The sequence below is a fragment of the Blennius ocellaris genome (assembly GCF_963422515.1).
Source record: "Blennius ocellaris genome assembly, chromosome: 24".
Taxonomy (NCBI): domain Eukaryota; kingdom Metazoa; phylum Chordata; class Actinopteri; order Blenniiformes; family Blenniidae; genus Blennius; species Blennius ocellaris.
Genome location: NC_137673.1, coordinates 14844578 through 14854909, shown reverse-complemented (window position 1 = coordinate 14854909; position 10332 = coordinate 14844578).

Below are 10332 nucleotides of genomic sequence, written 5' to 3'. Positions count from 1 at the left end.
AGTTGCTTTGGATTTTTTGGTTTTTTTTTTCCCTGCTGCGTTTGTAAATGAAACGGCATTCGTAGGTCAGGGAAGTGAAACGCGGCGCCACGAGGATTAAAGCCTTCAGAGTCTGAAGATGAAACCGTGTTGATTTTCCAACATGACCTTTTACAAATTGAACACAGCCTTCTGGTCCTCCGTCAATATCAAAACGCATTGATTCCTTCGCCCTGTTCGCGTTAACAATGTTTGCACTTGAATACCTTCAATTTCAGCTGCACAATAACCTGAAGTGACAAAAAAAAATTAAGAAAAAATCAGAGATCTAACAGAACTAAAGATATTTTCAGCTGGCAGGGCAAATCACACAAACTCGTCCTAAAATTAGTTTCACGACAAAGTTTGCTTAAAATGAGCTTCGTGCTTCGGCGTAGAAACATCTGTGGCAGATGGCGTGCCTTCCCACATGGAAAGAACCTATGTGAGGATATATGCACATATATGACAATATATATGCTGCATATATGCACATAAATGCTGCATAAATGCTGCATATATGCTGCATATACGCATACACATATGTGCGCAAATATGTACATATATGTGCATATATGTGCATGAAATATAGGAAAATGTAGGGAAAAAATATCTGTAAATATACATATATGTGCATAAAATATAGGAAAATGTAGGAAAAAAATATCTGTAAATATACATATATGTACGTATATGTGCATAAAATATAGGAAATGTAGGAAAAAATATCTGTAAATATACATATATGTACATATATGTGCATAAAATATAGGAAATGTAGGAAAAAAATATACATATATGTGCATAAAATATAGGAAAATGTAGGAAAAATATATGTACATATATGTGCGTACATGTGCATATATGTACATACGCATACATATATGTACATATATGTGCATAAAATATAGGAAAATGTAGGAAAAAAATATCTGTAAATATACATATATGTACGTATATGTGCATAAAATATAGGAAATGTAGGAAAAAATATCTGTAAATATACATATATGTACATATATGTGCATAAAATATAGGAAATGTAGGAAAAAAATATACATATATGTGCATAAAATATAGGAAAATGTAGGAAAAATATATGTACATATATGTGCGTATATGTGCATAAAATATAGGAAAATTTAGGAAAAAATATCTGTAAATATACATATATGTACGTATATGTGCATAAAATATAGGAAATGTAGGAAAAAATATCTGTAAATATACATATATGTACATATATGTGCATAAAATATAGGAAATGTAGGAAAAAAATATACATATATGTGCATAAAATATAGGAAAATGTAGGAAAAATATATGTACATATATGTGCGTATATGTGCATAAAATATAGGAAAATGTAGGAAAAAAACATCTGTAAATATACATATATGTACATATATGTGCATAAAATATAGGAAATGTAGGAAAAAAATATACATATATGTGCATAAAATATAGGAAAATGTAGGAAAAATATATGTACATATATGTGCGTATATGTGCATAAAATATAGGAAAATGTAGGAAAAAAACATCTGTAAATATACATATATGTACATATATGTGCATAAAATATAGGAAATGTAGGAAAAAAATATACATATATGTGCATAAAATATAGGAAAATATATGTACATATATGTGCGTATATGCGCATATATGTACATACGCATACATATATGTACATATATGTGCATATATGTACATATATGTACATCAAGTATAGGAAAACGGCCAATTTTATATATGTCACATATATTCAAAACCTACATCAAAGCCTATATTAAAACATATATGTTTATATAGGTTCTTTCCATGTGGGTTCGAATGCGTTGTGCTCTCAGGAGAAGTTCTGTGCGCCAGGACGACCCGCCAAACGAAGTGGTTGTGGGTGGCGTTCTCACGCGTACGAGCCAAGAGGCGGAGAACGTGGGATCGATGTGGAGATTTGTTCCGTCGAGAGGCGAAACATCTGTGTGCTGCATGGCGAGCGGAGAAGAATGGGCGTACCTCCTGCTCCGGACCCACGGAGGAGGCTTTTCTATAAAAAAATATAAAAAATGCAGAAATCCTTCTGTGAAACCATCTACATGTTCATGCTCATGAGGACATAATCCTCTTTTTTTTGGACTGATCCTAAAATGGGATTGAGATCCATGGTTCACACAGATGTATGCACACACACACACACACACACACACACACACACACACACACACACACACAAGGTACCTTAGTAATTCTTTCCACTCCGTTTCCAGGGCACATCTTAAGCAGCTTTCTGGCAAGTACAACCAAACGATCCTCGTGCGCTCCAACTTTCCAAAAGGTCTAACTCGACACGTCCATGTCAGTTCCGGTTGCCTCATTAGCGCGTCAGAAACACTCCGGATAGCCTGAGGACGTATTAAACGGCACTTTTGGTGGAGGTGGTGTGAAAGTAGAGGTCGGCAGGCCCAGGTTTGTCGGCTCACATGGAGGAACGTTCACTGTGATCCCCTGATTCGGCGCAGTCTGAGCTTTTTGTGCAAAGTGAGAGTCACCCACGCTAACCCACGCTAACCCACGCTAACCCACGCTAACCCACGCTAACCCACGTTAACCCACGCTAACCCACGTTAACCCACGCTAACCCACGTTAACCCACGTTAACCCACGCTAACCCACGTTAACCCACGCTAACCCACGCTAACCCACGCTAACCCACGTTAACCCACGCTAACCCACGTTAACCCACGCTAACCCAAGCTAACCCACGCTAACCCACGCTAACCCACGTTAACCCACGCTAACCCACGTTAACCCACGCTAACTCACGCTAACCCACGTTAACCCACGCTAACCCACGTTAACCCACGTTAACCCACGCTAACTCACGCTAACTCACGCTAACCCACGTTAACTCACGTTAACCCACGCTAACCCACGCTAACCCACGTTAACCCACGCTAACCCACGTTAACCCACGCTAACCCACGCTAACCCACGTTAACCCACGCTAACCCACGTTAACCCACGCTAACCCACGCTAACCCACGCTAACCCACGCTAACCCACGCTAACCCACGCTAACCCACGCTAACCCACGTTAACCCACGCTAACCCACGCTAACCCACGCTAACCCACGCTAACCCACGCTAACCCACACTGACCCACGCTAACCGTCTCGCTTCAATCAGACCAACGAGCTCCAACGTAAAGGTTCCATTACTACCCACATGGAAAGAATCTATATAAACATATATGTTTTAATATAGGTTTTTATATTGGTTTTGAATATATGTGACATATATAAAATTGGCCGTTTTCCTATATATTATGAAACATATATGTACCTACATGCGCATATAGGTACATATATAAGTACCTATATGTGCATAAAATGTAGGACCTATATGTGCATAAAATGTAGGACATATATGTACCTATATGTGCATATAGGTACATATATGTGCATATAGGTCCATATATGCACATATATGCGCATATAGGTACAGCATATATATGGTCATATATATGCATTTATGTGCATATATGCAGCCCATATATTGTCATATATGTGCATATATGCAGCATTTATGTGCATATATGCAGCATATAGGTTTCATATATGTGCATATATCCTCATATAGGTTCTTTCCATGTGGGTACTCAGACTGTCACGCAATTACACCAGCTGCTGCCCACATGGAAAGAACCTATATGAGGATATATGCACATATATGAAACCTATATGCAACATATATGCTGCATATATGCACACATATGACAATATATATGCTGCATATATGCTGCATCTATGCGTATATATGTCACGTGTAGGAAAATTGAGGTGCATATATGCACCTATAGGTGTGCATATATGCGCACATATAGGTGTGCATATATGTATATATATATATAGCCCATATCTCACTTTGGCAACTGTCCCCACATGGAAAGAACCTATATAAACATATATGTTTTAATATAGGTTTTGAATATATGTGACATATATAAAATTGGCCGTTTTCCTATATTCCTATAATACACATATATGCACATATATGTACATATGTGCATATAGGTAACTATATGTACCTATATGTACATACAATATAGGAAAACGGCCAATTTTATATATGTCACATATATTCAAAACCTATATTAAAACATATATGTTTATATAGGTTCTTTCCATGTGGGTGGTTAAGGCAGGCGCTGTCGCCTGAAACAAACACTGACCAGAGAGGAAGTGAAGAAGAAACCGGAAGTCCCGCCGCTTTAGCCCGTGGTGGCTCTGCTAGTTAGCTCGTGGCTAATGCGTAGCCAGAAACAGACCAGACACCAATGAGTCTCCTTCACGACGTCTACCTGCCCGCAAGATGTATTCCAACTTTTTCTTTACGCGTCTGCTTCTTCCAATTCGGATTGTTTGCGCACTACCCAGAATCCTCTCGCCACGCCTGCGAGAAAGATCTTTTGTAAGCGAACTGTCACTGAGCTTTCCGAAGAGGACCTGATGTCACTTGTTGGTTCCAGTTCAGAGTTTGTGGGCAGGATCACGTCACCCAAACGAAATGTTTTTTTCCCCTCTGGTGGAGATCAAACAGGGGAATGTGAACACGCCCTTAAACATCTCAGTATTAGTGTGTCACCGCCCCAGTGTACCACTTCTCCATACTGCTTGTTAACCCTTCGGGCCCTGAAGCATTTTGTGCCGTTTTTCACTACAATTGATTTTTCCTTTATATCTCAGATTATAAAATCCTTAAACCTTGCGCCTTTTTTGGTGTCATTTTGTTCAGGACAACCTCATAAATGCATTTCTGAAGTATTTTCATCACTTTGGCATACTGTATTAAAACAGTGGACCTAAAAACACCATAAAATTACAAATTCGGGTGGTAAAAACAGATTTATTGACTATAAAAGTCACAGACATGGTTAACGAATCATTTTGTTTACTTGTAAAGTAAATCTAAACTATAATGAACTAAAATGTATCAAAACAGGACTGAACAAACAGTTCTATACAGATATTTACAATGAAATAGAAACTGTAATGCACAATTTTCCAAAAATTGCACGATTTTCCAAAAATTGCACAATTAAAAAAAAAATAGCACGATTTTCAAAAAGTTACACGGTTTTCAAAAAATTGCACGATTTTCAAAAAATTGCACGATTTTCAAAAAATTGGCACGATTTTCAAAAAATTGTATGATTTTCAAAAAGTTTCACAAGTTTCAAAAAGTTGAAATAGTTGAAAACGTTAAAAAAAAGTGCAAACAGTTGAAAAAGTAGAAAAAAGTAGGAAAAGTTAACAAAAGTGGAAAAAGTTGAAAAGTTAAAAATGTTTCAAAAAGTTGAAACAGTTAAAAAAGTTGAAAAAGTGTCAAACAGTTGAAAAAGTTGAAAAAAAGTTGAAAAGGTGTCAGTTGAAAATGTTACAAGTTGAAAAAGTGTCAAAAAGTTGCACAAGTTTCAAAAAGTTGCACAAGTTTCAAAAAGTTGAAACAGTTGAAAAGTTGAACAAACAGTTCTATACAGATATTTACAGTGAAATAGAAGCACTGCCTCAGGCGTTTTTGTAAAACTATTTACAAAAGGTCACACACATTTTTCCTCATATCTCCGCTTTTATTTGGGCGATCAACGTCATTTAAAAACCAGCTTGTAGTTTTATATCTGCACTTTGGACACGGATTGAAACACTGGACCAGACGACGCTGCGCTGTGACGCTACTGCCTTTTCAGACGGTCATGTGACGAGGACGCGCCGGTGCGTCCGCCGGCCCCAGAGGGTGTTAAGGCTCATTAACACACATTTCACATTTATTTCCAGTCAAACACACTCTGAATGCAATTAACAGCATTTATGGTTTGTATTTGTGTGCGACATCCATGTAAATACTCTTCAAACTACATTTTTAAGGTTTAATTCTGATGAAATGGTCATCTTCCCTAAAATACACCCATGATGACAATCCTCTATTTGTTGAAAGTTGTTGACTTGAAGGCTTTCACCCCGTTTCACTTCCATGTGTTTTTTGTGTGCAGTAATCCTTGCCACGTCGCTTCACACGGGGGGGAAATGTCCCATTACGGCCGATCCCACCCCGGAGTAAACACTCTGGTTAGCGCGCTGCACAGAAGGCCACCGCACCAAGCCGTGTGTGTGTGTGTGTGTGTGTGTCAGAGCGGTTATAATGCTGCATAATTATGGTTTGCAGAACTCAAAATAAGCGGCGACACGCGTCGTCTTTCATGCAAAACAGGAATAGCGTCACTGTAATTCTACCCGGGGTGGGTTTTTGTTTTTTTTGTTTTTTTCTCGTAAGTAAAAACCTCAGCCAGGGCATTTGCATGAAATTGCACACATGCTGCAGGAGTCCGCCGAAGACAGACCCTCCGTGGTCGCTAGAGGTTTAAACAGATACGGGACGATGCAGCCAACAGACGTCCTCCGAATAAACCGGGATGCAAATTGATGGCAGATGTGACTCAGGTTTGTCCCTCGAGAGGCGCAACTAAGTTTTCACTCTGAATTTCTGTCAAGCGATCAACAGTAAAAACAAGAAGGCCGTTGCTGGGCTAATCCCCCGCCGGAGGGCTTTCTATTTTCTCACAAAGCCAGCTCTAAGGCAGCACACTTGGTACACTAGAGGGTGTTCCATGGGTCCTAGTAGATCATTATGTAGAATCTGAAAGGTCTTCTTCATAAGCTATGTCAAAATATGTCTCCAGAGCCCAAAAGGTGTTTTTATGCACTTAGTGACCCTGTGACCTGATATGCAAATGAGGTCATGGTCACCATGGTGCCCCTTCTCCCCAGGTGGCGTGTCCATGTGTGAAGTTTGGTGACTGTGGGCCCAGGAACTGCTGAGAAATGAGGAGAAATGTTTATATGAAAATACATGTATTGTGCAACCATGACGAGCAAACTTCAGACCCTACCGATCTTCAAGGTCAAGGTCAGGTCACTTGGTGTACTGGAGGTTATCCCTGGAGTGTGTATCATGTGTGTATAAAATTTCAGAGCCCTAGCTCAAAAACCTAGGCCTCCAGAGCCCAAAATGTGTTTTTAAGCACTTTGTGACCCTGTGACCTACTTAATATGCAAATTAGGTCAAGGTCACCATAGCATCCCTTCCCCCTCTGAGATGTATCCACATGTGAAGTTTGGTCACTGTGGGCCCAGGGGTTGCCGAGATGTAGGTAGAAACGTTCGAACGGACGGACGTACGGACGTACGGACGGACGTACGGAGACTGTTTCAAGATCCCCCTTCGGGGCCCATCGGCTACGGCGGGGGATAAAAAAAATAAAAATGGTTGACATATTTGTCTGTAAAGCATTTTGTGATTAAAAAAATCATGAGAAAATTCACCCAGAGGAAAGAACTGGATGCTGATGCAGTCATTTTTTGTTATTTTTTTTTACCACGGATGTGGCGTGACACGCCAGGCTCCGACCACACATTGGATCGTATTCCACTTGCTGAGGGAATGAAGGAATTCTACAGGATTTATTCAAGGGGGAACTGAAAAGTGTGGCAGAGTGTTGTTTTTTTAATAGTTTTTTGTTTTTTTACTTCTTTTGCCATATTTGTATGAATGCTGAAGGCAACTATGTCGGCTGCAATTTTTAACTGATTTAAACCATTCAAATTTCAAAAAGCGCAGCTTCTTCATGAGATGACTGCTATGCTGTGTTTTAAAAAAAACTTTTGTATGGAAACATGTCCCAGACAAAGCAGATGGGAGAGGCACCTCGTGGAGATCAAAGCAGGAGAAAATCTTTAATCCAAGCATCCTCATGGCAACAGACACTGATCTCCTTTGATCTGCTCTGATCTCAGCACTGGAGATGCAGAAATCAAAGGAGATCAGCATTATTCAACCTTCAGCATTCGCTCTCTCGTCTCAAAAGTATTTGATTCATCAATATTATCCATAAAGAATGTGACCCCAGCGAACCAGATCCAGCAGGACAGCATTTAACTTGGCTTGAATTTCCTGCCATTAATCATTCCAGGATGAGATTTCGTCCTTGAGGTTATACACCCGAAATATTTTGAAAGCTTATGAGAACGTTATGTGATCCATCTTCAGCCTTGAGCACACCTCAGAGTCCAGACAAGCTTAGAATTTCATCAGCTATTTTGATTATTTTCATATCTGCTGCACTGTCCAGATCGGATTTTAAGTATATAATCTTAAAAAGCTGCGAGAAGACGCAAGAAAAAGATGTGTGACGGGATGAATCTTTGAGGGGGGGGGATTGAATTGCACTTCAATTTGGTTTCTATTATGTCTGTCAGGGTTCGTGAACTCAACTGCACGGCAGACAAGAAGCTCAGTTCAAAAGTGTTTATTATAAAAACCAACAGCAGTTTTTAGGCAGTCCAAGGTCAAAACCAGTGCAGGTGATAGAGGAGGAAATCCAGGAGGCAAAGTCGGGCAGGCAGAAGGACGAAAAAACACAAAGGCAACACGAGGAAAAAATGGCGGGTACGAATGGTGTGAGAACGCAGACGAACTGGCAACCGGAGCTACAAGAGAGGGGAACTAAATACACACACTGATGACGATTACAAACAGTTATGACCAGGAGGAGGAAGCAGGAGAGCACAGGGGCGGAGCTAAGGGGAGGGGTGAAAACTCTCAGGAAGGGAGGGGTGAGTGAGAGCAGGATCATGACAATGTGAAATACAACACAGTCATTCCGTGGCCTTTCGACAAAGAAAAACCCGACAACACCACATGAGCAAGCAGAAATGGGAAGAGAAAAACTCCCTTTTTAACCGGGATAAATCTGCAGAGTCAGACATTCGACTGTTCTGGTGTGAGTGAGGAGAGAGAGGAGAGGGAAGGAGAGAACAGAGGCCAACAAGAAAACTGACAATGTCTTCAGCTCTATCTCTTAATCATCTAATTCCTGCTTTACTCTGTGGCCCAACTAACTCAGAGGCGTTTTAGAGGGAAGGTATACTCGTCCTCTATCTATAATGCTCTGGCTTCACTTTCAGCTGGAAACAGAATGACATTTTAGGATGTGGCTTCATTTTGATTTTGCTCTTTTTGGCAGAGTCTGTTTTCTTCTAAATTCCACTGCCAAGAGCTTTTGACATATCTTCTTATTACTCCTGCTCCTTTGGCCAATTGTGAAATGATCTAATTGACCAAAGAGGTACTTCAGTTGCCTCTTTTAAATAAAACTGACCACAATTGAACAGAAAGCATCAGGTTTACTCCGTCGTCCAGCCACTGTCCTGAAGCCAGCTTTGTGTATTTAATACAATTCATATTTTCCATTGGCAAGTGGAGGAGTTGGCTTGACGTTGGTTTTGCTTTCTCCATTCAGACACTCTGATTACACTTCATTATCTCGCTTTCTTCCAAATTGAATGGTTTATTGTTGCAATGAACTGCTGTGGAGAGTTTGAACCTTTTATTTATTCCCGCCGTAATGTGACGTTTTGATATTTTGACGCTTGAATCCGAATCGAGAAAAAAAAACTGATTTTTGGGGCTTTTGAGGTGAATCGTTGACTCGAAATTGTGTAAAGTGCAGCCTGTTCATGAGACGACTGCTATGCTGTGTGCTTTTTTTGTTTTTAAATGTTTCTGAATAAATCACAGTCTCCCATCCAAAGCGGGTGGGAGAGGCATCTGATGGCAGAAAATCTTACACCTTAGCTTAATGGCAATGGACGCTGAGTTCCTTTGATCTCGGCACCGGAGACACCAAGATCAAAGCAGATCAACTTTATGCAGCTTTCAGCATTCACTCTTAATATTATTATTAATGCTATGATTGTTGTGCTGAGTATTCATATAAAAATTGCATTTCTTAAAGTGTTGCTGCTTTTCTTATTGGTACGGTCCTTTTATACTTTTTTAAATATTTGTCATTATTTTCTTTAAAAGATATGCATAAAGAATGTGAACATGAGAGGCAGTGATGATCTTTGCAGCACTACCTTCATGAGGAATCTGTGCTTTTTTCTTTCTGCTTAGCATAAAAGTGGCGTTAAATTCTCGAAATGGTGGAGAAATAATTCAAGGAAAAAGTGCAAAAGTTGGAAAAGACCGAGGGAAGAAGATGGAAAAAGCAGAGAACAGACGACACATGGCCCAGCAATGAAACATTTAATACGCCCACTGCGTATGGCGGCGGGGGCGACGCCGCACACTTCATGCTCATACCTCGCAAATTCTTTTCTTTACGAGATGTGTACATTTTTGTACAATTTCATCAGACTCCATCATCCCTTTCGGGCCCCGCCTCTGGAAAACCGGCACAGAATCCAGCTTTTT